The sequence below is a fragment of the Miniopterus natalensis genome, chromosome 3 (assembly GCF_054644295.1).
Source record: "Miniopterus natalensis isolate mMinNat1 chromosome 3, mMinNat1.hap1, whole genome shotgun sequence".
Lineage (NCBI taxonomy): Eukaryota > Metazoa > Chordata > Mammalia > Chiroptera > Miniopteridae > Miniopterus > Miniopterus natalensis.
Window position 1 is genome coordinate 88,202,148 of NC_142083.1, and position 26,973 is coordinate 88,229,120.

The following is a 26,973-nucleotide window of genomic DNA, read 5'->3' on the forward strand; positions in this document are numbered from 1 at the left end:
GAGGGAGGGAGAGAGAAAGAGAGAGGCACATTGATGTGAGAGAGAACCATTGATTGGTTGCCTCCTCTCATATGCACTCCAACGGGGGGTGGAACCCGCAATCTTTTGGTCTATGTGACAATGCTCCAACCAACTGAGCCACCAGCCAGGGTATTATTAGAATATTATTGATGCCTTAGCTGGTTTGGCTCAGCGGCTTGAGCATCGCCCAAGAACTGAAGGGTCTTGGGTTCGATTCCAGTCAAGAGCACGTACCTAGGTTGCAGGCTAGATCCCTGGCCCCAGGCGGGGCACCTGAGGGAGGCAACCAATCTACGTGTCTCTCTCACATCGATGTTTCTCTCTCTCTCCCTTCCACTCTCTCTGAAAAGCAATGGAAAAAATATTCTCCGCTGAGGATCAAAAGTAAATAAATAAATAAATAAATAAATAAATAAATAAATAAGAATATTATTGACTATGTTCCCTATGCTGTATATCCCCATGACTGTTCTGTAACTACCCATTTTTACTTCTTAATCCCTTCTCCTTTGTCATCCATCTCCCCAACCCCCCTCCCATCTGGCAATTGTCAAAATGTTCTCTGTATTTATGAGTCTGTTTCTGTTCTGCTTGTTCTTTTATTTAGCTTTTTAGATTCAATTGTTGCTAGATATGTCTCTATTACCATTTTATGATTCATATTTTTTATCTTCTTTTTTCTTCTTCTTAAAGAAGATCCTTTAACATTTCACTTAACACTGTTTTGAGCTTTTTCTTGTCTGGAAAGAATTTTTTTTTAATCCTAACCCAAGGATATTTTTTCCATCACTTTTCACAGAGTGGAAGAGAGAGAGAAACATCGATGTGAGACACTTTGATTGGTTGCCCCCCACACGCACTCCAAGGTACATGCCCTTGGCAGGTACGTGCCAGGACCTGGAATCGAACGGTGATCTCCTGGTCGATGCTCAACCACTGAAGCACGCTTGCCTGGCTACTCTGCTGTTGATTCCCTGTAAATCATTCTTCATTTCAGTTAGTGTAGCCTTCACTTCTGTCGGGTTCTTTTTATAGTTTCTATGACTTTTTTTATGCTATTGAAGTTCTCACTAAGTTCCCTGAGCATCCTTGTAACCAGTATTTCGAACTCTGCATCTGGTGGATTGCTTGTCTCTGTTTGGTTTAGTTATTTTCCTGAAGTTTTGTTCTGTTCTTTCATTTGGGACATGTTTCTTTGTCTCTTCATTTTGGCAGAACCTTGTGTTTGTTGCTATGTATTAGGTAGAGCTGCTACATCTCCCAGGCTTGGTAGAGTGACCTAATGTAGTAGGTGTTCTGTAGGGTCCAGTGGCCTGGTGATTAGCCTCCCTAATGACCCGAGCTGGGCACTCCAGGTACACCCCCCACGTGGACTGCCTACAGCCTCCTTTTTGTAGTTGAGCCTTGATTGCTGTTGGCATGTCACTGGAAGGATTTACCCCCAGACCGATCTGTTGCAAGAACTGGCTGTGACCACTGACCACTGTGGAGGATCAGCTATGCAGGGGCCCACCCCACAGAGCAGGACTCAGTTCAGTGGAACTCTGGTGCCTGCTGAGTCTGCCCCTTGAGTGTGTTGCTTGTGGAGGTGGTTAGGTGGTACTTTGACATGATCTGAAGTGGTCCACCAGGCGTGCTGGCTCTGGGGCCTCCCGGGAGGTGCAGGCCTGTGCTCTGCCCAGGCCGCCTAGCATGAGCTGCAAAGCAACCTGCAGGTGGCCGCTACTTGTGCTGGGCTTGGAGGTGTTCGGTGAGGCCAAGCTGTAAACCAAGGCCGGCTGCTGCTAGTGCTGGGCCTGGGGTTACTTAGTGAGAGGTATGGGGCATTCTGAGGCCAGGGGCTGCTTGTTTCAGAGAGTTTCGGAAAGTCTGAAGCACGAGCCAAAACAGGCCATTCGTATGGGAGCGAGACTGGAAACAGCTTGGGCGGGCCCACAAGCTGGGTGGGTCAGGGTCTCCGGGAACCACAGGGCTTGGCCAAGGGTGTGAGCCAGGTTGATGGAGACTCAGATATGGTGCCTGCCTGTGGCTCTGTGTGGGGGTGGGGTGGGGGCGGAGGTCTCAGTAAAGGAACAATGGCCTCTGCCAGCACTTTTGTCTGGCAGAAAGCTCCCCCCCCACCCCAGCTCTCGCCCTGATGCCAGAACTGAGAGTGCATTTTCCCTTTCCAGTGAAGACCATTTTTCTCTCGCTCGCTCTCTCTTTTTTTTAATCCTCACCTGAGGATATTTTTTCTATTGCTTTTCAGAGAAAGTGGAGGGGAGAGAGAGAGAAACAGCAATGTGAGAGAGACACATCGACTGGTTGCCTTCCCCATGCGCCCCAACCGGGGCCGGGGATAGAGCCTACAACTGGGGTATGTGCCCTTGGCCAGAATCAAACTGGGACTCTTCAGTCCGTAGGCCAGTGCTCTAACCACTGAGCCCAACCAGCTAGGGCAGGACTTTTCTCTTGAGATGTCTCACCAGAGCAGAGTGGAGCAGACCAGCTCACAGGGCACAGTGGAGCAGGCCAGCTCACAGGGCACAGTGGAGCAGGCCAGCTCACAGGACACAGTGGAGCAGACCAGCACACAGGGCACAGTGGAGCAGACCAGCACAGGCCAGGGCACAGTGGAGCAGACCAGCACACAGGGCACAGTGGAGCAGACCAGCACAGGCCAGGGCACAGTGGAGCAGACCAGCACACAGGGCACAGTGGAGCAGACCAGCTCACAGGGCACAGTGGAGCAGACCAGCACACAGGGCATAGTGGAGCAGACCAGCACACAGGGCACAGTGGAGCAGACCAGCACACAGGGCACAGTGGAGCAGACCAGCACACAGGGCACAGTGGAGCAGACCAGCACAGGCCAGGGCACAGTGGAGCAGACCAGCACACAGGGCACAGTGGAGCAGACCAGCTCACAGGGCACAGTGGAGCAGACCAGCACAGGCCAGGGCACAGTGGAGCAGACCAGCACACAGGGCACAGTGGAGCAGACCAGTTCACAGGGCACAGTGGAGCAGACCAGCACACAGGGCACAGTGGAGCAGACCAGCTCACAGGGCACAGTGGAGCAGACCAGCACACAGGGCACAGTGGAGCAGACCAGCTCACAGGGCACAGTGGAGCAGACCAGCACACAGGGCACAGTGGAGCAGACCAGCACAAGCCAGGGCACAGTGGAGCAGACCAGCTCACAGGGCACAGTGGAGCAGACCAGCTCACAGGGCACAGTGGAGCAGACCAGCACAGGCCAGGGCACAGTGGAGCAGACCAGCACAGGCCAGGGCACAGTGGAGCAGACCAGCACAGGCCAGGGCACAGTGGAGCAGACCAGCACAGGCCAGGGCACAGTGGAGCAGACCAGCACACAGGGCACAGTGGAGCAGACCAGCTCACAGGGCACAGTGGAGCAGACCAGCACAAGCCAGGGCACAGTGGAGCAGACCAGCACAGGCCAGGGCACAGTGGAGCAGACCAGCTCACAGGGCACAGTGGAGCAGACCAGCACAAGCCAGGGCACAGTGGAGCAGACCAGCTCACAGGGCACAGTGGAGCAGACCAGCTCACAGGGCACAGTGGAGCAGACCAGCACAAGCCAGGGCACAGTGGAGCAGACCAGCACAGGCCAGGGCACAGTGGAGCAGACCAGCACAGGCCAGGGCACAGTGGAGCAGAGTGAGAAGCAGAAAACTGTCTAGCTGGAAAGGGACTTGGCCCCAGGGCCACCCGGAGCCAGGGCTGCCTCACAGCAGCGCTGTTTTTATAGCCGTGCTGTATCACAATAAAGTTGTTTTGCACTGAATAAAGTTTCCTTCTTCATCACATTCCAAATTGGGGATTTCTGACGGCACTGAATTGGCACCAACAACCATCAGTTAACATTTCATGGTGCCCAATGTGGTGCTCTGAAGCAATGACTCAGTCTCCTGACACCATCCTGAAACCAACTGGTCTGGCACCTGCATAAGGCCCTTGTGCTCAGGTTGTCGTCCCTGCCTGGCGGCACTGAGGACCTTGGGTAAGTCCTCTCAGATCCAAGACCTTTCATGCTTGCATTTGAGGTCTCGAAGACTTTATTTGGTTTAGGTAGGGGACCCTCATCCAGAGATCTCTGTTCATATGTTAGGACGGAGGGCCCCTCCATATGATTCAGGTTTGGTACCTAAGAGGGGTACCCCTCAGTCTCGGTTGGCACCAGGAGGGTACCTGCCAGGGAGGGCTTTCCTCTGTTGCGTTTGGGACCTAGGAAGAGTACCCTCCAGTTTGGGACTAGGCCTTGCCCATAGGTGCGTGAGGGTGTTCACACTAATGGGCACTTGGGGGGGCAGGGGGGCACCGCCCATAAGGAGGAGTGCACAGTGGGTAAGTAGTGCTCTACATTTTCACATGCTGATCAGCCACCATTTGAGACTTTGGCTGATTACATGTACCAAAATTATGGTCCAGAGAACTGCAATTGGCTAGGCCTCTGGACAAAAATCTTACGAGGCGATCTCAAGTTTTGTTGGCCAAGATGGGGTTCTTTGCAACCCCAAAGCTTGTTTATTTACATGCTCAATGAAAACAAAGAAAATACTGTCCTCCCAGAAATAATGGGAAGCTTTTAAAACAAAAAAACTGGTACTTTGAGAACTCTAAATGAAATCAAAAGACTACCATCACCTCCCTTAGGAAAAATAATGCTAAATTAGGTAAATGTCTTAGTAAATTAAAAAGGAAACCAGTGCTCGTGAAACTGGAGCAAAGGGGGATCGTCAGAAAACTTTTCTTCTGACGTTTGTGCTAACAACTCGAAAACCAGGTTTACTGAACCAACCCCTGGAGATCCCTCACTTCCAGTCCCCCACCTTTGCCTACCACCCTACCTACCCTCTACCTTTTTCCCCCTCTCCCATCTTTGTCTCCAGATGCTTAGCAGCCATCTGAGACTCTACCTCTGGAGCTGTTTGTAAGTCTCCTCCCTCCCCCCCCCCCCCAGGAAAATCAGCCCCTTTTAAGATCTTTCGAGGCCATTCTCTTTACTTTTGGATCTATAATTTTTCTTTTGAATTTTGTATTTTGCTCTCTGTGTGTTTATGTGTGCTCATGTATGCATGTTATAGGTAAGGTAAGTTTCTATCACTAGATGGCATTGCCAAAAATTGCTTTGTAAATTCAAATTTAGATTATAAAAGGGCTCTATTCAATTGGCTTAACATAAATGAGCACTCATACCAGTGGGAGAAATAACAGAAAGTAATGCAATTGCTTTTGAAGTTCCATGATCTAAGATTAATCTTTAGTAAATAAAAACTAGCTTAGGGATGTTGGTTTAATTAAAGGACATACCATTGTCCACCGCTCTCTAGCTTTGGAACTAACAGACCGGATGGAAAACCAGGGTATAAGATGGAGAAATTATTTCATTTATTGAGGGTAGAGGGGCACAGATGCCTCAGTTTGGAAACTAGACACTTGTGATAGAGCCTGATTAGAATGTTATGGTGACTGAAAATGATTGCATACAGAAAATAAGATGTGTGTTTGGTAAAAGAAGGTATGAGGGATGGAAATACATTTTTATTGAAGAAAAAAAGTAATTTTTTGGTGAATGATTGTTCTACAATAAGAAAGGAAAAAGACAGGACAAAAGATGAAAGGTATATGAAAGTGGCAGAAAATTTGTGCATGTTGCAGAAAATTCACAGAAAAGGAATCTTGAAAAAGAAATCTTATGTGTGGTCAAACTAAGATTGGAACAGATTTACTAACTTAAAGCATGTTGACACAAAATTAGAAGCTGGGTTTCTCTCTCTGTTAAAGGGACAAATTTTTTTTTGTATACTATTGATGTGCTCTTAATGGGAAATTAAAAAGAGGAGGTAAAGATGTGTGCTGCGTCACCAGGTCTTTGACTACCTAGGTAAACCAAACCTTAATATTTAAAGAGCTGAAATTTCCTTCTAACCATTGAACTTTCTATAATTGCTTGCGAAGTTTTTTTGTGTTGTTGTTTTTTTTAACTGAATGTTAAATGCATAACTAAAGGGAATCTGTCTTTACAAAAGGGGGAAATGAAACTAATGAAGCCTATCTGATGTTTGCGAGGTGGACTTCAACCCAATTGCTCCCTCTCCCACCATGGATAAAAAATGCATTAATGGTGATCCATGTGTATTCTCATTGGGTAGAGGCATTCCTACATCGAAGGGCTACAGCCACAGCAGTTTCTAAAATACTTCTAGAGAGGATTTTTCCTGCTTGGAAAATCCCTGCAGAGTCCCATAGAGGAAGGGAAACCCATTTTACTAGACAGATACTATACCAGGTGTGCAAAACTTGGCTGATACTGCAGGATTTCCATTGCACTATCCTCTGGGTGTTTTGTTTCGTTTTGTTTTATTTTGTTTTGTGTTTGTTTGTTTCAATCCTCACACAAGAATGCTTTTTCCATTGCTTTTCAGAGAGAGCAGAAGGGGAAGAGAAAGAGAAAGAGGGAAACATCGATGTGAGAGAGACCCATCCATTTGTTGCCTCCCAGAAGCACCCTGACGGAGCACTGAACCCACCACCTGGGTGTGTGCCCTGACCTGGGATCAAGCCCTTCACCTCTCAGTGTACAAGACAACACTCTAGCCAACCGAGCCACACGGCCAGGGCTATCCTCTGGTTTTATAGAACAAACTGACAAGATAAGTAAAATTCAATTGGTAAAACTTGTTGAATCTTTTCATCTGCCTCGACCTAAAGCCTTTCCCTTGATATCGCATAAGATCTATTCCTTTTGGTAAACACTAAAATTGTTAAGGTCTGTTCCTTTTGGTAAACACTAAAATTTGTCTCCTAAAATTGTTCCTGTAAGACCTATCCTGTGAGGCTAGATCAGGGAATGTGCGAACCTGCCTTATTAAGGAGACTTTCTAACTTATTGCAAAGAACTTACAGAGGCTCTTGAAATTAATGCAAGCTCGTAGAGCAGCCTGCACAGCGTGCGCCCAGGAGACGAACACACCGAACAGCATGGCCTACAACCTGGATGCCTGGCTCATCAAAAAAGGCATCTCCACGAGGCCTCACCCCAGGCTCTCTGGAAGGAACCACACCAGGTATTGTTAACTGATCCCTGAGTTGCAAGGTTAACAAGGTATTGACGCATGAATTTCTGTTTTTCATTTTAAAAGGCTCCCAAACCTGTACCTTTATTTACAACCTTAACCCTCTCACAACAAGCTGGTCACCCATGTTTTAAATCGTATGTTCTGGTTATTCCACATCATTTAACCCTTGACTGTACAGTACTTCCTGATTTTTGCTGTTTTAACCCTTGTGAGTGGGAAACCTTGGGCACAGACCTATTATGATACCATACTTTAAAACCTTAGCCTTCTCATGGCACCCATCTGCTGGATCGCCATCCGGTGTCTGTTTCTACGTCTGGTAAACCTGATGATCCCATAGTTATTTCTGTTAGCTATTTCTCAACTATCCCTAACTTTATTATTAATTTCATCAAACCTCCACTTTCTGAAACTTATCAGGTTAAGTTGCAAAAGGGACCTCTACTTTCCCTGTGTCTACCTAAACCCACCCTATACATTTTCACTCTCCCCAGGTGGGACCCACCCTTCTCCCACAGTGGAATTAGTCGCTAGCCACCCCTTACCACGCTGCTACTTGTGTCTTATCTTACATGCCTGAAATGTGGTTGCATCTATCAACCTTGACTGCTTTGGAGCCCCCCTCTGTAAGGCCATTGCGAGTGGAACCAGCCCACACTGTCATGCACCTAAATGTTCACCCCACGATGTTCAAACACACCCGGGAGGGCTTCTAGAGGGATGTTCAAACCAGGCTGAGCCCTGGTTGGAAAATGTTCTCACCCCTTTCCTGTTAAAGAATGTATAAGTGAACAAACTCCTGCAGGCACCCTCTGTGTCCCCACATGCTATATTTTTGTCTGTTCATACATAAATCAGCCTTGGGCATTTGATTGACTAGAGAGCTGGAGGCTGACTGGACAATACCTTTTGGGACACTTGACATCTTCTTTTAGTATCCTCACAGTGATAACAGCCACCCCTCCAAGTTCTCATCAGAGGAAAAGGAAGGCCTGGTCACAGTACATTAGTACCCTGATGTGGAGCCCTCTGTTTATGAAGATAACCCTCATGGCCTTTGTGTGGGATGTGACTTGCTAGCAGGTTTTTCAGGAGGTGGGGGTAATTATTCTCTCAGAATTATATTTTCATGGGGTGGCCTTGGAACTGCTTAATTAAATATAATGTGAAACCAAACTAGAACTGTCAATCGAACTGCTCGCTTCTTTGAGCAATTTGAGCCCAGCAAATATCTTTAGACTCCTGAGTGCAAGTAATTCTCAACCACAGAGTCACCCTTGATTATGTGCATGTAGCCCAAGGCGGAGTTTCTGTTATAGCCAATACCTTTTTCTGTACTTGGGAAAATACTTCTTTCCAGGTAGAAACTCCCAAACTCCCTAACCTGGCCAGTTTTGCTTCTAGTGCTTATGGCTGGTTAGGACTTTAATGTTCTGACATTTTCAGTTAACTCCCATCTGGGCTCAGAGCTATTTTAAGTTCTGAGTTGCAAATTATTATAATTTAATATATTTTATTGTCAAACTAGTGATGTTCTGTATAACCAAATGTTTAAGACCTCCTACAAAAACTTGAGTAATGGTTGCAAGAAGGATAGAAACAATCCATCAAGCCACTGTATCCCCTCCATGTGTGTAATTCATGATGGTTGGAACCCGTATTCCTGGTGCCAAATACCTTTTGTCAAGTACCCAGGGGTTCGCTTAAGAACTAAGTGCCTTTGTTGATTTAACCTTTCCCAAGTTGTTTTGGCTGCTTTTATAAGAGATTGTGAGTGTTGAGTTTGGCAGGTGCCTGAGGGAACTCTTGTAAGCATTGGCTCTAGTTGTTCTATTGGCTACTGAGGGACTAGAGGGAACCGGAGCAGGTGGCCAAGCCACCCTGGTACCGACGTGGGCCAGACTGACCTGACTGATCACCAACACTATCAACAGGTGCTGATCGAAATGGGAAAAGGGAAATGTGGACCCTGAGAAAGAAGAGAACCCTAAGAAGGGTTTCTGGTGGCCAACTGGGCTCAAATGAAAAACAGACAAACAAACAGAAAACGGAGCCTAGCAGCTATTTCTATACAGGGGCCTCACACAAACTGCAGTTCTGGGAGAAGCCTGCACTGAAGGAACTACCTGCTTGTGCTGTGTTTCTGCCACCTGAGCCCGCCCTCCTAAAGGAGTTCCTGGCCCTGGCCAGTGTGGCTCAGTGGTTAGGGTGTCGGCCTGCAGATTAAAGGGTCCCGGGTTTGATTCCCAGTCAAGGGCACGTACCTGGGTTGCAGGCTCCATCCTAGCCGTGGTCGGGGTGTGTGTGGGAGGCAACTAAGCGATGTGTCTCTCCCACATCGATGCTTCTCTCACCCTTCCACTCTCTCTGAAAAGCAATGGAGAAAATATCCTCGGGTGGCCCGGCTGGCCGTGGCTCAGTGGTTGAGCGTCGACCTAGGATCCAGGCGATCGGGGTTCGATTCCTGGTCAGGGCACATGCCCGGGTTGCGGGCTCGATCAATGACTCTCTCATCATTGATGTTTCTATTTCTCTCTCTCTCTCTCTCTCTCTCTCTCTCTCTCTCTCTTCCTCTCTCTGAAATTAATAAAGATATATTAAAAAAAATACATATCCTGGGGTGAGCATAAAAAATAATAATAATAAATAAATAAAATAATAAAATAAAGGAGTTCCTGGAGACCGGGCAGTGCCTTTTGGACCAATGAAACTTTGGGGAATTAGGGTCCTTATTTGGAGTCCTCATTTGAGGATGGACAAGTCAGGGACCAGGGGCGGGGACTTGTATCTATATTAGCCAGCTCCCCCCTGGCTCTGAGAGTGTACTTTCCTTATTATTATTATTTTAAGTCAAAGCCATGTTTAATCCGGTCATTCATGATAAGCACTGCCTCTTTCCCTTTCTACCAAAGACCAACAACTGTGTGTCCCTGGCTGAGCTGAAGCACCACAGATGCCTCGCAGGAGCGGAGCGGAGTGGAGCAGACCTGCGTGGGGCCGGCGGTGCGGACCAGCGAGGAGCAAACAGAGGAGCGCGGTGGGGCCACCCGCTCTGGGGCCGTCTCACAGCTCTGCTGCTTTTACAGACATGCAGCATTACATTCTACATGTTTTGCACTGAATAAAGTTTCTTTCTTCACCACATCCCAAATTGGGGATTCCTGCTCGCATTGAATTGACACCAATGACTAACCAACCGTCGACCATCGGGTGACACTGGGACAGGAAGGGAGTGGAGGAAAGGAGACCTGTGTGGACTGGGCGATCAGGGAGGGGCTGCAGGGAGGAGGCGATGCTCCAGCTAGGCCTCAAGGAAGGAGTTGGGAGAATTAAAGAGAGCTTGCTGGGGTCGGGAGAAGACGGGTACAGAGGTGATTGGTTGTGGCTGAGATCTTGAGCTCTGGGATCAGAGAGTCTTGGGCAATCTCTGGAGCCCCCGCTCTAAAATGGGGATAACAATATAGTGCTGTTTGAATTCTGTGAATTTGAAAGAGTACGATAGACCAAATGTCAATGTAACTTGCTCAGTGTGCCCAATGTGAAAGAATTGAAAATGCCTTCCCCCTGAAATCTAAATGCATCAGAAATCATGAGATTGCCAAAGTTACCAGGTCTGAGGAATGTGAGGCTCAGGATATTGAATATGATTTGATGGCTCCTGCTACACCTGTGCCTTTGGGAAAGGGAACCGTTTGCCAATTTGGGTCCAGCTTGGTGGTGAATTATAAAAAATTTAAAATTACACCGAGTCTATAGTAATGAATCCTAGACATAAAAGGTACTTCGTCCTGTCCCTGCTCCATGGGACTGTTGAGACAATCAAATGAGACTGTGTTTAGGACAATTAAATTCCAGGGCCAGCCCTGGCTGGTCTGGCTCAGTGGTTAGAGCATTGACTCCCAGACTGACGGGTCCCAATTTCAATTCCAGCCAAGGGCACCTAACTTGGTTGCAGGTTGGATCCCCAGCCCTGGTCAGGGCCCATTCAGGAGGCAACCAATAGATGTGTCACTCTCACATCAATGTTTCTCTCTCTCTCTCTCTCTCTCCCTTCCACTCTCTCTGAAGAGCAATGGCAAAAAATATCCTCAGGTGAGGATTAAAAAAAATAAAAAATGTTTTGATTTATCTTATTGTCAGAAGAAAAAATAGAATTATCTTTGCACTGATACAGTCATAAAATATAAGTTTTTTTGGAGGAAGGGCCCATGAAAGTCATAGTGTGACCCTGATGGTGCCTGGTAAAGAACAATCCTCGAAAAATGTGAGTTATTTTAGCTTCCTCATGGTTGCCAAGGTTGGCAGGAATGGGCCACTCCTCAGGGTGTGGTCATCAGCCCAGCCCAGCTGGGGAAAAGATAAATACAGCCAAAGTAATGACAGGGACCGACAGTGGTGAGTGCTACGTGCACACACCCTGCTCTGTGCTAAACACAGTCATTGTCTCACCTTATCTTTCCAACATCTTCACGAAGTGGGCGTTACTATTCCCATTCTACAGATTAAGAAATGAAAGCCACGGCAGTTTAGTAATTTGCCCAGGATCACAGAACTAATAAGAAAGGAGGCAGGATTTTAGCCTGGGTCTCTGGGATGCCAAGGCCATGGGCTCTATATGCTAAGAGAGGTGATGCTAATCAGAAAAGAGAAATCCTTGAATGACAGTCATGGGAAATGGATTTTATCATAAGATGACAACACTGGGAGGTTTTTGGAAAGGAGCTAAGTGGCGTTTAGGGAGATGAATTTGGCAGTGGTGCTTGGAGTCTCAGAGGGTTGTCATAATAACTCCAGGAACATTCCAAGAGGTTTCTAAGATTGGTGAAGGGTCCTAGCCATGCAAAGGTACGATTCATTCTTTCTGGAGATTGTCCACCTGTGGCACACTGTGGTTTAGTATAACGGGAAGTTAGAGGTGCTGCCAGCACAACTGCCCCCTGGCAATCATTTGGATAACTTTTTTTTAATACCCTGGCTTTGTGGTGGGCAAAATGCTATAAATCCCACTCATTACCTATATGATGTATCTTCTAGAAACGACTTGGCTTTAATAAGCATTGATCTATTAGACAGCATTTACTATGTGTCTAGTTTGTGCTAGGAAGTGTAGCAGGTAGTGCGGCACTACCTTGGACCTCCCAGAGCTTATGTATAAAGGAGAGAGTGTGTCCCAAAGGAAACATAACTAAATACTAGATTGTGCCCAGTGCTGGGAAATAAAGAGGAAGGAGCCTGCATATAGGAGATGGAACAGAGATGACAGGTTGTCCTCACCATATCTCTTCTTTCTTTTAAAGTCACAGATCTCCTGCCCAGCCAGGTTTGGCTCAGCCGTTGAGCATCGGCCTAGGATCCCAGTGAGGGCACACGCTCAGGTTGTGGGCTCGATCCCCAGTCGGGGGCGTGCAGGAGGCAGCTGGTCAATGACTCTCTCTCATCATCAATGTTTCTATCTCTCTCTCCTTCTCCCTTCCTCTCTCTGAAATCAGTAAAGATATATTTTTTAAAATAATAATTAAATAAATAAGTAAAGTCATAGATCTCCTAATTTGTAGCTGGGCACGTGGCCATGCATTATTTCCCAAGTTCCCTTGCACCAGGCATGGCCATGTGACCAAGTCCTGGTCAATGGGAGGGAAACTAAAGTGGTGTGTGCCCCTTACAGGCAGTGTCCTGAAAGAGGGAGTGGGTCCTTTGGCTGAAAGGGGAACGTTGGAGCACTCATCCTAACCATGCAATGAAGGCCATCCACAGCAGAGCAAAAAGTAGGAGCCTGAGTCCCAGCCCACTTTTAGATTTTTAAGTGACAGGGAAATAAATACCTGGGGTTAGAAGCCATCTAAGATGAGAGTTTCTCAGTTTGACCAATGGGAATAGTGTATTTCTCTATTTAGTGTAGTGAGTAAGAGCATTTACAATTAGAACTTTATTAGCTATGTTGGACAGGTTGCTTAAACCCTCGGTGCCTCAGTTTCCTCACCTGTTAAATGGGGATAATAGTAACTATTTATAAGAATGAATGCAGATGAGTTCCTTAGAACAGTACCTGGCAGGTGGTAGATATTTAGCAAGTATTATTATTATTATAATTATTATTCTTGGTATTGTCATCAGTTGCACTGCAGAAATAGGGTGGGAGGGCATGGATGCTCAAGTTAATCCTCATACTGGTGTGATTAAGGAATTAGTATGAAAAAAAATTAAATTAAATTAAAATTTTAAAAAAGCATTAGTATGGAAGTCAGACAGACTCAGATCTGCCACTTACTAGTTGAGTGAGTCATTTATATTACATAACATCTTTGAGTTCAGTTTTCTCAAATGAAAATGAGGGTAAATATCTACATGCATCAGCCAGATATTTTTGGCTGTAAAGAACAAAAAGTTATTATCAGCCATAGAAAATGTGTCACCTAGCTGGAGTGGCTCAGTTAGTTGAGCATGGTCCTGCATACTGAAATGTTGCTGGTTCGATTCCCAGCCAGGGCACAAACCTGGGTTGCGGGTTTGATCCCCTGTTGGGTCACGTACGAAGGGCAGCCGATCGATGTCTCTCTCTTTCTTTCTCTCTCTAAGCATGTACTCAGGTGAGGATTAAAATAATAATAATAATACAAAATTTAAAAAATAAAGAAAATGTGTCATCTCACATAGCAAAAAGCCCAGAGGTAGGGCAGCCTTCTGTAATGGCTAATCCAAAAGCTGAATCTGGTCATCAAGGACCTGGAAACTTTCCATCTCTCTATGTGGTTGATTTCTCTTGTGATTACTAGATGGCTCTGGCTTCTCTGGCAATTGAGGCCACATGCCCAATTGTTCATATTCAATGAGCAATAGAGTTTCCCCTTCCATCATGGAATAAAATTCCTTCCTTTCATTGTGATTAGTCCAATTTAAGTTTCATACCCACCCACAGATTGAAAAATCTTTTCGCTGGGAAATGCTTAAAGCTGATTGGCTTAGGCCTAGATTCCTGAACCAACCACAGGCAGGGAAATGGGATTACCAAATTTAAACCAATCAGAGCCCAGCCCTGCAGTTGAGATCAGGGGTTGACCTGCTCTCAGCCAGATATGGGACAAGCATGTCTGGATTTCAAGAAAATGTTGTCTGGATGCTGAGCAGGCAATCAACAATGCCCCCCTCCAAGACACACACCCCCCCCCCCCCCCGCCCCAGGCTGCCTCCCAGTGTTATCAAGAAAATTAAGTAAGAAAATGCCTTTAAAACACTTAGCACAGTGCCTCACACCTATTATTAAGCTTATCTGTGTTGTTAGTTGGAGCCAAATTGAGTGCAGGAACTGCTTAATTGGTTTCCAAAGGAGAGGACAGAGTACTGGAGGAATTGTTTTTGTTTTGTTTTGATTTGATTTTTTGGTACAGTTAAAAAAGAGTACAAATATTCTTAACCATTTGCCAGCTATCAGGTGCCCTGTAGACAGACTCAGAGATGAATGTAGTTATGAGGTGGTGTGTGATCTAAATCTGATATAATATCCAGAGGAAAAGCAGCAGATGCAAACAAATAAAATCACTTATCCTAACTGGGTGCAAAACAGAGGTGCCTTAAATGTGAGGGTCATGCAGCTTGAGTAGGGGGCCCTATCTTATCCCTTCCTAAGCCATGGGAGGAGACCTAGTAATTTCTTTGTTTTAGGTGTTGTGTTTATAAGTCACGTGTTCTCCTTTGATGCATTAAATCAGGAGTCAGCAAACCATAGCTCTTAGGCAAATCTGGTCTGCTGTTTGTTTCCTACTAATTTTGTAATTGTAATTAAACTTTTTTTACTTGAGAAGGGCCTCTCCAAATCACATAAACTGGAGGCCCCACAAAATGCCACTTTCTCATTTAAGTGCAAACCCAAACCCAAAGAGTTTATCTAAAAGGTAATTGATAGGTGAAAGACACTGGGAACTTCAGAGGTAAGAGCTTTCTCTCTCTCTTTCCTTTGCTCCCTCTCTTTCTCTGTTCTGTAAGTTGCTGCCTGGCTTCATTTGCATGGACAGTCTCTCCAAGTAGCAGAAACAATGACCTCTGGAGCCTTTAGACCCCCACCCCCATTCCCCAGTTCAGCAGCCCCATTAGAACTTTTGCCTCCCAGGATCTATCTACTAATCTTAGAGAAGATTCTGATTGGGCCAGGGTGCATCACATGCCTATCTCGTGAGCCAATCCAATGGCCGAGGGTGGGTGAACTACCCTGAAGAACCTAAGGCGCATGGAGAGAAGAAAGGAAGGGATAGCCCAGGACCACATGAAGTTCTCCCAGAGGAACTTGGAGAGAGGTGGAAATATGCAATGGTTAATTACATAGTTTGCTGCACAAGGACTGCAGCCCTTTACTCCATCCCCATCATGTTATCACTGAAGGTGCTGTGTGACCCAGAAAAGGGACATTTCCATGTATACAAGGTTACCCAGTATTTGCACAGTAGATCAATCAGTATTATGGAATCACAGACCTGATATAAAATAATCCTACCCAAGCAGGACTCATATCTGACAAAATAGATTTCAAAATGAAGGCCATAACAACTCAATAAAGGTCACTACATAATACTAAAGGGACCGATCCAACAAGAGGATATAACCCTGGTAAACATATATGCGCCCAATACAGGAGCACCTAAATATATAAAAAAAAATTCTGGAGGGCTTTAAGGGACAAATCGACAGCAATACAGTCATAGTAGGGGATTTTAACACCCCACTGATTTCACTGGATAGATCTTCCAGACAAAAAATCAACAAGGAAACAGCAACTCTAAATGACACACTAGATCAGATGGATTTAATTGACATTTACAGAACATTTCACCCCAAAGCTGCAGAATATGCATTCTTGTTAAGTGCACATGGGACATTCTCAAAGACAGACCACATTTTAAGACAAGAAACAAGTCTCTACAAGTTCAAGAAAATTGACATCATATCAAGCATCTCCTCAGACATTTACACCATGGAATACTATGCAGCTACAAAAAAGAAGGATCTCTTACCCTTTGAGACAGCATAGTGGGACCTGGGGAGTATTATGCTAAGTGAAATAAACCAGTCAGAGAAAGACAAGTGTCACATGATCTGACTCATATGTGGAATCTAATGAACAAAATAAACCAATGAACCAAATAGATCCAGACACATAGAAGCATGGAACAGACTGACAAATCTCAGAGGGAAGGCAGGGGTGGGGGAGTGGGGTGGGAGAGGTTAACCTAAGAACTTATATAGATATATGTATAACCCATGGACACAGACAATAGTGTGGTAAAGGCCTGGAGGGCGAGGGGCAGGGGCAGGGTGGAGGGGATCAATGAGGGAGAAAGGGGGACATCTGTAATATTTTCAACAATAAAGATAAATTTAAAAAAATTAAAACAATAAAATAAAACAATCCTACTCCACATGCTGGGGTGTTTCACAGGGAGGGGAGAAGGCCCCACGTTTACCATGATGCTGGCTATGAACTCATCTTCCTGGGTTTTGTGACCTAGAAAGACCGGAAAGGCCTGGAGTCAGATTGTCTAGAGGGACTCTTTTAGGGCTCATCAAAGAATTTCTTTTAATATACCACAGAGGCTTCTCCTTGTAGAAGCTACTCTCAGCCGCCAGAGATGCTTTCCTAGAATAGCTACAGATCATGTGAGTGGAGGTGGGTAAATTCTCACCCATCAACCATAGAGAATCAAATGTCATTTTCATCACAACCTCCAGGGACACCAGCACCACCGCACCCCTCTGTAAACTGGATATAATCTAAATCTCCCTTCCCGGGGGTGTTCAGCAAAAGTGTCTCCTTGTCAACTCAGGAGAATGATGGCTGTGACCAAATGCTTGCTGGGTTGGTAGGAGCCTGCTGGCGCAGGAACGCAGCTCAGTTAAGCAAAGGGGAGGGCTTACTATGAGGATATGGAGCTGCTCACAGAACCTCAGAAGGGCCCAGAATTGGAAAGCTATCAGAAACACAGACTTGACTTGCATTTCAAGCGCCTCTTGGCTCTGTTTCTGTCTTCAGGTTGGATTCATTCCTTCTCTCTCCAGCCTGACTCCCTCTACTCCTGGACTACTCCAAGGACTGTCCAGCTCCAGACCTTAGTCCTGGCCACACAGTGTCTTTCTCTCAATCTCTCTCTCTGTGGTATGGTACAGGATATAGGGTGGCCATGGATGGTTAAGCAGGTTCCCTACTGCACAAGGGCCCTTGAGCATCATGGCCAGCGTCAGTGCTCTGCACCAGTATTAGTTTCCTATGGCTGCTGTAACAAGTTACCAAAACTTAGCGGCCTCAACAACACTAGAGCTGTATTATATTACAGCTCTAGTGGTCAGAATTCTAATGGGGAGGCAAGATCTCATCAGGGCTGTGTGTCTTTCTCCAGGCTCCAGAGGATAATCTCTTTTCATGCCTTTTCCAGCTTCTGTAAGAGGCTGCACACATTCCTTGGCTAGTGTCACCCTTTGGTCTTCAAAGCCAGTCATGGCTGGCCAAATATTTCTCACCATTTCATACCCCTGGTTTTGACTCTTCTGCTCCTTTTAAGAAGTTTTGTGATTACCTTGGTCTCACCTAGATAATCTAGGATACTAACCCCTATTTTAAGGTCAGCTGATGAGCAACCTGAATTCCCCCCTTGCTATGTAAAATTGCATAGTCACAGGTTCCGGGGATTAGGGTGTGGACACTTTTTGAGGGGCCATGATTCTGCCCACCACAGCACCTCTCTTAGGAAGTCAGTAACAGGGACAGCCATACGCCAGATCTCACTTCTGTCCATTTCAGAGAGGGAACAGCTTGTGTTGGCTGCCATGAGCCACCCTGCCATACAGAGCGCACGTAGCCGTCACAAATCGGAGGAGACAAAAATAGGTATGATCTCCCCGAGACATCTCTGACCTCTGCAGGGCAGACAGGGGACCACCAGGTAGTGATCCTACTGTCCACATTATATTCCCACTCAGGCCAACCAGGTCTACATGTCTGAACATTTATGGCAGTAAAATCTATCCTTTTTGGGTGACACCAGGCTGAAAAAAAACTTAATGCGTTTTGGATCCAAACTTTGGTCCTGACCACCCCAGCCTCATGCATCAAATTCTTAACCAATTCGACTTCCACCTATGGCCAACAGCATCCTACGAGCTGAAGGGGTGTCTGATAGAGGGTTCGGTCCTGGCTGGAGGAAAGGACAAATGAGGTCTCACTGTCAAATCTACGCCCTGGGAAACATCTCTGCAGAGGTGCCCACACTTGCTGTTCATCTTGCATGTTGGAACCTGTCACCTGTTCGGGGTCTCTGGTGTATGAAGGCTGCAGGGCACTTGGACAGGTTATTTGTTTCCTTCTCTGAAAAATAAAGTCGATAATTGCAGTGCTGTCGGCTGGATGTGTTGTGAGGGTAAAAATGCAAATGTGGATGCAATGTAATGCAAATTTGCCTAGGAGGTTCTGAATAAATGTTTACTCTGGCTTCTACTATTACTTCAAGAGGAGTGATAGGAAATGAAAGATCAGAAGTTTTCTAGACCCAGTTGGTTCCATCGGAATGTGAATAAAGAGAGAGAGAAATTCACACCTGGTTTAGCCCTATCCCCACTGGAAATAAAAATAGCATTTTGTATTCCTAGGGTTTCCCAAAGAGTGATCCGAAAACCAGCTCTATCCAAGTCATTTTGTGTGTGGTTGGGGAGGGGGGTGTTGTAGAGGAGGGATGGTGGAAACTAGCTGTCCAGGCCCCAGCCCCACCTCACCCAAGGTGGAGCTGAGGAATCTGTATTTTTAACACTCCCCAGGGATTCTTGTGCTCACTAAATCTGAAAACTGCTCTCCCCTGGCCTGTGTAGCTTAGTAGTTGAGCATCAATCCATGAACCAAGAGGTCACCGGTTTGATTCCCGGCCAGGGCACATGCCTGGGTTTCTGGCTAGATCCTCAGTAGAGGGCGTGCAGGAGGCAGCCAGTCGATTTTTCTGTCTCATTGATGTTTCTTTCTATCCCTCTCCCTTCTTTCTCTCTAAAAAATCAATAAAAAACATTTAAAGAAAAGAAAAAAGAAAACTGCTCTCTCTTTGTAGAGAACCTCAGCAGGGAGAGGGAAGTTACAGTCCGTATTTGGGATGTCATGAGCACCTCGGCATAAGGCCCGGGGGTCAGGGCATGCCGCCCTGTTTCGTTTCTCTGGGCACTGCTGCCTGGCATCCCTCTGATGGCAGACGTGCCGAGAGGGAGCTGAGTGCTGGGTCTGAATCAGCTCCTGTCAGACCACATGGGATTAAGTGGGTGCTTCATGGTTTCTACTTGGGCAATTCAGCCCGTCCAAATCTCAGCTGGTCCCCCAGGCCCCTGGCGAATGAATGGAACAACCTGAAGACAAGACATGAGTAAATGCTCATGGACACATGAGTGTGCTTCTGTCTTGGAAGTGAGGTGGGACAGGCTCCTGCCCTCCAAGGACAGAGGGGACCAGGCAGGACGTCCACTCACACGTCCAGTGCACATTCATTGAGCCCCTGCTGTATGCTGGGGTACGAACACAGAGAAGGTGGAAGAGACATGCAGCTCCCACCCCCGTCCCGTCCCCCGCCCCAGGCCCTGCCTGCTCTGGTTCTATTGGAAAACACAACCCAGGGAATTTTCTCACATCTCGTCTTTAGATTCATTCCTTCCTTCACCAGATTGTTTTTGAGCCTAGGTATGTGCAGGCTCTGGAGAGGTGGTGAGGGGGCAGAAGAAGCTCTTCCTGCTTGTGCAGCTGACAGATGAGTGGGGGAGATAAACTAAATATCTGAACAAGTTATTATTATTATTATTAATTATCATTATCTTGGACATTTTGAACAGAGATGAGTTGACCTTTCTCAGTCTGTAGCACAATGTCAGAGTTTGAAGGAGGCGTCCTAGAAACACAGGGCTTCCTGCCCAGCCAGTACTCATGACAGCGACAGCCAAAGCTCAGGTTCTCTGTGTGTGGCTTCCTTCCATCTGAGCAACCCCAGGGGCTAGCATCAGTATCTCTGTTTCCCAGAATCCAGAGGCTGAGGCACCGAGAGGCAGTCCCGACAGGTAGCAGGGCTGGTGGTCAGTGACACCAGGGCCACCTGACTGTTACTTTCTATGGCCCCTCCTTAGGAGGTGCCCCTGGACCACCATCTCTGAAAGGACCCCCTCTGCCACTCTCTTCCCTCAGCCCACCTTGCTTCTCTTACTGGCATATAGAAATAGGTTCATTCCTTGCCTGTCTCTTTCATGAGAACATAAGGCCAAAGGAATGCTTACAGATGAATCATCCCCTGCTGGTGGCATCATGCACGCAGCCGAAAATAATTGGATTTAGAAAGAAATGAGTTCAATTGACTTTGATTAGCCCTTTAAACCCCTATCAGTTCCAGGAGCTCTGCTATTCCTGGAGCTGTTGCTAGACCTGTTTGGCTCACACTCTTGCTCGCAGGGCTCAGCACAATGCCAGGCACAGATGAGGGCTCTAGTAAATACTTGTTGAAAAAATGAAAGAGTGAGTAAAACTTCACAGCTAAATCCTATCCACACTGTCCTCCCTCCCTCCCTCCCTCCCTCCCTCCCTCCCTCCCTCCCTCCCTCCCTCCCTCCCTCCTTCCTTCCTTCCTGCTATCCACGCTTTTTTTTCAAATCCTCACTAGAGGATATTTTTTCCATTGCTTTCCAGAGAGAGTGAAAGGGAGATTGAGAGAGAAAAACATTGATGTGAGAGAGATGCATTGATTGGTTGCCTCCCGCACTCGCCCAGATCAGGGCCGGGGATCAAGCCTGCAACCAAGGTGTGTGCCCTTGGCCAAAATCAAACCCAGGGCCCTTCAGTCCACCGGCCAATGCTCTAACCACACAGCCAAACCAGCCAGGGCTATTCACGCTTTTTAAGTTCCCCCTTGATATCATGTACTTTTTTAGCACCTTGGATAACAAGCTGAAAGTGACATGAAGCTCAAAATAGTGGGTATGAGCCCAGCCGGCGCGGCTCAGTGGTTGTGTCAACCCATGAACCAGGAGATCTCGGCTCGATTCCCGGTCAGGGCACACGCCCGGGTTGAGGGCTCGATCCCCAGTGGGGGCGCGCAGGAGACAGCCGATCAATGACTGTCTCTTGTCATTGATGTTTCTCTCTCTCTCTCCCTCTCCCTTCCATTCTGAAAAAAAAAAAAGTAGGCTTGAAAGATATATTTTAAAAAATTTCCTTCGCTATAATGTGCAAAGCACTGTTTTATTATATTTATTTTTCCATCACATGCTTTTTCCAGCTTTTTTGTATACTTAATGTACAAATTAGCACATATTTAATGTATATAATTCTCACCAGAGGACATGCTTATTGATTTTAGAGAGAGGGTAAGGGAGACAGAGAGAGAGAAACATCGATCGGTTGCCCCCCATGTGTCCAGCTGGGGATCAGACCCCAAACCTTTTGGCGTACAAGACGATACTCCAACCAACTGAGCCTCATTGGTCAGGGCTAATGTATACATTTTGATGAGTTTGGACATATGCATATACCTGTGATACTACTGACACAACCAAGGCTATAAACATAGCCATCCTCCCCCAAAGATTCGTGTTCCCTTGCTTTATTTTTTCCCCCCTTGCTTTATTTACTTATTTGTTTATTTATTCATTTATTTATTTGGTGGCAAGAACACTTAACCTGAGATCTACCTTCCTAACAAATTTTTAAGTGAGAACACCACGTTTAACTACAGGCTCTATGTTGTATAGCTGATCTCTAGAACTTACTCATCTCGTAGTTAGAACAAAGCTAGAAGGGGAAATAATCAATTATTTAGGGGGTTGGGGTTGCGGTAGGGTATAGAGAGGGAGGAAGGTCACTGGGGAAGACTTCAGAAGGAACAGGAGCTTGAGCAAGACCCTGAAAAATGACCAGGATTTCACCCACAGGCCATGGAAATGACCAGACCCAAGGTGTAGAGGTGAGACTGCATGCAGCAGAGGGCCTGGGGAGCTAGGTGTGAGGGGTCTTGGAGGGAGTAGCAGTTTGTCAGGCCAGAGCATCCTTTGGTGAGTAGTTATTACTCAGGTAACTGCATGTTTAACTAGTGGTTATATCCGCAGCTGATTTTACACATCGACATTGGGTTTTATTTTTTAATTTATTGAGGTATACTTAGCATATCATAAAATCAACCCATTCAAAGTGCACAATTCAATGATTTTTAGAAAGTTTACCGAGTTTGGGAAACCATCATTACAATCTAATTTTAGAATCTATCAAGCTAAAAGGATCCCTTGGGTCAGGTTATAGTTAACTCCCACCTTCGGTCCACCAGCCCCAGGCTACTACTGATGTACTTTCTGCCCTGATGCTTTTGCTTATTGTGGACTTTTTATAGAAATGGAATCCTGCAATGTGTGGCCTTTGCATCTGGCTTCTTTCACTTAGCACCATGTTTTCAAGGTTCACCCATGTTGTAGCTGTATCAGAACTTCATTCCTTTTTATGGTTCAATAATATTCTCTTTTTAAAAAAATATCTTTATTGCCCGTCTGGGCGTGGCTCAGCGGTTGAGCATCAACCTAGGATCCAGGAGATCAGGGTTCAATTCTCGGTCAGGGCACATGCCCGGGTTGGGGGCTGCAGCCGATCAATGACTCTCTCATCATTGATGTTTCTATCTCTCTCTCTCCCCCTTCCTTTCCTCTCTCTGAAATCAATAAAGATATGTTTAAAAATATATATATATATCTTTATTGATTTCAGAGAGAGGAAAGGAGAGGGAGAGAGAGAGAAAACATCAATGATGAGAGTCATTGATCAGCTGCCTCCTGCACTTCCCCCACTGGGGATCGAACCATGATCTACTGGATCATAGGTCAATGCTCACCGCTGAGCCATGCCAAGCAGGCTGAATAATATTCTATTGCACAGATAGATCCTCTTTAATTTGTCCATTCACCAGCTGATAGATATTCGATTGCTTCCACTGCTTGGCTATTATGAAAAATGTCTCTAGAGCTGCTAGAGCACAAGTCTGTCAGGCTGTATATTTTTATTTCTCTTGGGTAGATACCTAGGAGTGGAATGGTTGGTTGTATGGTAAATTTACCCTTGTTAAGAAACCGCATTTTTACACACACACACAGACATTGAAAATTTAAAAAAAAAAAGAAACTGCAACTACTCTTTTAGAAGAGTTTTGTGGTTTTTTTAACCATGAAGAGGGACTCCTGCCCAGGCCTCAAAGCCTCACAGCTAGATGTGGGAGGAATCATGACTTGTCACCCTCAAATCGGCACTTACGTACAGTACAGCGCACTAATCTTGGATGAACTGCTTGATGGCTATTTGCATATGTACACATCCCACAACCACCATGCAGACCAACACCAATAATAAAACATTTCCAGCACCCGGTTTCCCCCATACCCCATCCAAGGCAGCACCCACTCCCATCCAATGGTCACCATGAGACCAAGTTCTAGCACCATTGACTAGTTTTGCCTCATCTTGTATTTCATATAAGTAGAATCACACATGTTTGTGAGAGTCATTCATGTTGTTGCATGTCTCAATAATTTGGCCTTTTTTTAAATCGCTGTAGAATATTCCACTGTATGATTATACTTTAAATAATTTAGCTATTCTCCTGTTGATGGCCACTTGGGTTGTTTCTAGTTTGTTGTTGTTATTAGCATATTCCATTATTTTTTAAAAAAAGGAATAATGCATTCCCAGCTAATACTATGTTCTTCAAACTTATTAAAACATTCCTAAACACCCACATAACAACCGACTAAGGATTTCTGCAAAATAGAAAGCCTTTAAAATGACCCGATTAGTTCACATTAGTGAACTCCTTGGTGGGAGCCATGTGAAGTATGCCTCAATATTGTACAACATGTATGGCATGCAATTATGTTATGCTGAATTATGTTTTCTTTAACCGTGCAAAAAACCTGGACTGGAATGTAATTAAACAATCAATAATATGTTAAAAATTATAAGGATATTAGCTAAAGTGAGCCCGATTCAGTAGCCACCAAGGTAGGAGGCAAAAGCCAACATTGGGACCCAATCTATAACTAAGTATTCAGGGAAGGAATAGGTAAGAGGAAACGCACATGGTTTAAAGAGCAGACACTCATTTTGATCATTGCTACGTTTATTCTGTCTACTTACCTATCTATCATCTGTCATCTCTCTGTCTATTTACACAGTGTCATAGTGAATATTTGGAGTGAAAGCCCTAATGATGGACCTTTTGCCCTGTACCTCAAAATAGGGAGGAGCCTTCAAAATCTCTTTCTCGGTTTTCGTTGTTGTTGTTCTGGAGCCTCGCCTTAAGTAAATTTTAAAGCTATGCAAATGAAGCAAGGATTCTGCCTATGGGTCTGCTGGGAGAGGGCCTATAAAAAGGCTGAGGGCTGTGCAGGCGAGGACCAGATCTCTTCCCCCTCTTTGCCAGGTCCCCCTGAAAGTGTGAAGGACGCGCTGGGAGGCCCAGAGGACTAGAGTCCCCAGGATTCAGGGAGCGGTCATGGGTCCTGGGAAGCAGAGGCCTGCGCGCAGCGTTCAGCGGAGCCAGAGGCGCAAAGCCCGGCTTCGGCCCTGGTCTCTTCCAAGGTGTCTGCGGGAGCTTCCCGCTCACGTCCCCAGCACCAGCTTCCAAAACAGAGTGTTACTGGCTAAATTTTCCTGGGAGGAGAGCAGCAAAAACCAAGGTATGTTTTTTAGAATCATATTTTCCAACTTTATTGCGGGTTCATGAGAAAACTGTCGATTTCAGGGACTAGAGTGGGTTTTGCCGTTGGGTGCCTTACGGAAGTCTCGCTTCCCACAGCTGGTTTGGTTTCCTCTGGAGGGTCTGAGGCGTACAAGCATGGGATCTGCAAGTAAGCATTTGACCTTACCTTTGGCAGTTGAGCCTGTGTTTTGTTCTCCTGCCTTTGGCCTTGTTCCTTTGGAACTTGATTGGATCAACCAAAATGGAATTGGGTCTTTGAGCAACTAGTGAGAAGATGGATGTGGGAAAGGAAGCTAGAGGCTGGGTGGAAAGTAGAGGACGGGTTGTTATCGGGTCTAACCAGAACAGTGGCTAAAGGGCTTCTACACAGAGCCCCAGCTCCAAGATCCGTACAAATGCTGAGGTGTGGGCATAATTAACCTTAAAAGTCCCTTGAGTGACCTTTGAAATCTTTTGAAATCATTCTCTTCCAAGATAGGAACAGATCATCTTATTGGGGACTGCTGAATTGACTATTGTGTTTAGAAATGTTTTTAAATTCTCCCTCCCTGCCCCCAATCTTCAAATTCTCTAATCACACCAGTCCAGACCTGAGATCATATAACCTAATATGAACTGACTGAACACTTACTCCAGTTCCGTCAACTTGCAAGGCACCTTCCCTCCCATGATTTCCTTTGACTCTCAGGCCCTTATTCTCACGCCTTTGTAAGGGACACTCTACTGGACATTCAAGCACTGTCTTCAGCTTCCTCCTGTAATTATTGTCTCACCGTACAGAGGATGGTCTTTCTTTTTCTTTTTTAAAATATGTCTTTATTGATTTCAGAGAAAGGGAGAGAGAGATAGAAACATTAATGATGAGAGAGTCATTGATCGTCTGCCTCCTGCACGCCCTCGACTGGGGATCGAGCCCACAACCCAGGCATGTACCCTGACTAGGAATCGAACCCCGATCGCCTGGATCCTAGGTCGATGCTCAACTGCTGAGCCACGCCCGGACAGGCGAGGATGCCCTTTCTTGCTTTGCCTACTAGGAGAATTTATCCTTCCGAGCCCCATAGAAAGGGAGAAGGTTGTGTGTGGGTGTGGGGTTGGAGTGGGAGCCTTGAGGGAGGGTGCAGGTGGGGCAGCTACCAAGGCTACTTTCTACATTTGCCTCAGGCATCCTAGCTCTCTGAAGCCTACAAATGAACCCGTCTGTTCCTTCAGGCCGTATTTGTCTTTCCTCCAGATAAGGGCTAGCCTCTTACCTCGTGGAGGCTACATTCTAAAGAAGACAGACTTTTTAAAAATTTTAAATGGATTTAAGAGAGATTTGTTGTTCCACTTAGTTATGCATTCACTGGTTGCTTCTTGTGTGTGCCCTGACTGGGGATCGAACCCGAAACCTTGGTGTATGGGAATGCTGCTATAACCAACTGAGCTACCTGGCCAGGGTGGAGACAGACCTTAAAAAAAGTCTACTTAAAAATAATGAACTTGTGCCCGGCTGGGCGTGGCTCAGCTGTTGAGCATCGACCTAGGTAGGATCCAGGAGATCATTGCAGTTTGATTCCTGGTCAGGGCACATGCCTGGTTTGTGTGCTCGATACCCAGTCAGAGGCGTGCAGGAGGCAGCTGATCAATAACTCCCTCTAATCACTGATGTTTCTCTCTCTCTCTCCCTCTCCCTTCCTCTCTCTGAAATCAATAAAGATATATTATAAATAATAATAGTAATGATGATGAACTTGCCCAGCCAGTGTGCTCAGTGGTTGAGTGTCAACCTTGGAACCAAGAGGTCGCGATTTCAATTCCCAGTCAGGGCACATGCCTGGGTTTTGGGCTTGACCCCCAGGAGGCAGCCACTCGAAGATGTTTCTCTCTTGTTGATGTTTCTGTCTATCCCTCTCCCTTCTCTCTCTAAAAATAAAAATTAAAACAATTTTTTTAAAAAAGGAAATGTTATAAAAAAAATGCACTCATACAGGCACTTGGGTGTGCCTGGCCCTAGGGATAAAGAATCAGTGAGGCAGGTGGGGCCTTGCCTCATTCAAGAAAATCTCATCTAGCAGGAATGACACTGTTAACTCAAAGCTTTTCATCAATCACACGCAAATGGCTACCAATTGCCAGTCTTGTGAAGAAGTAAAAGGTAC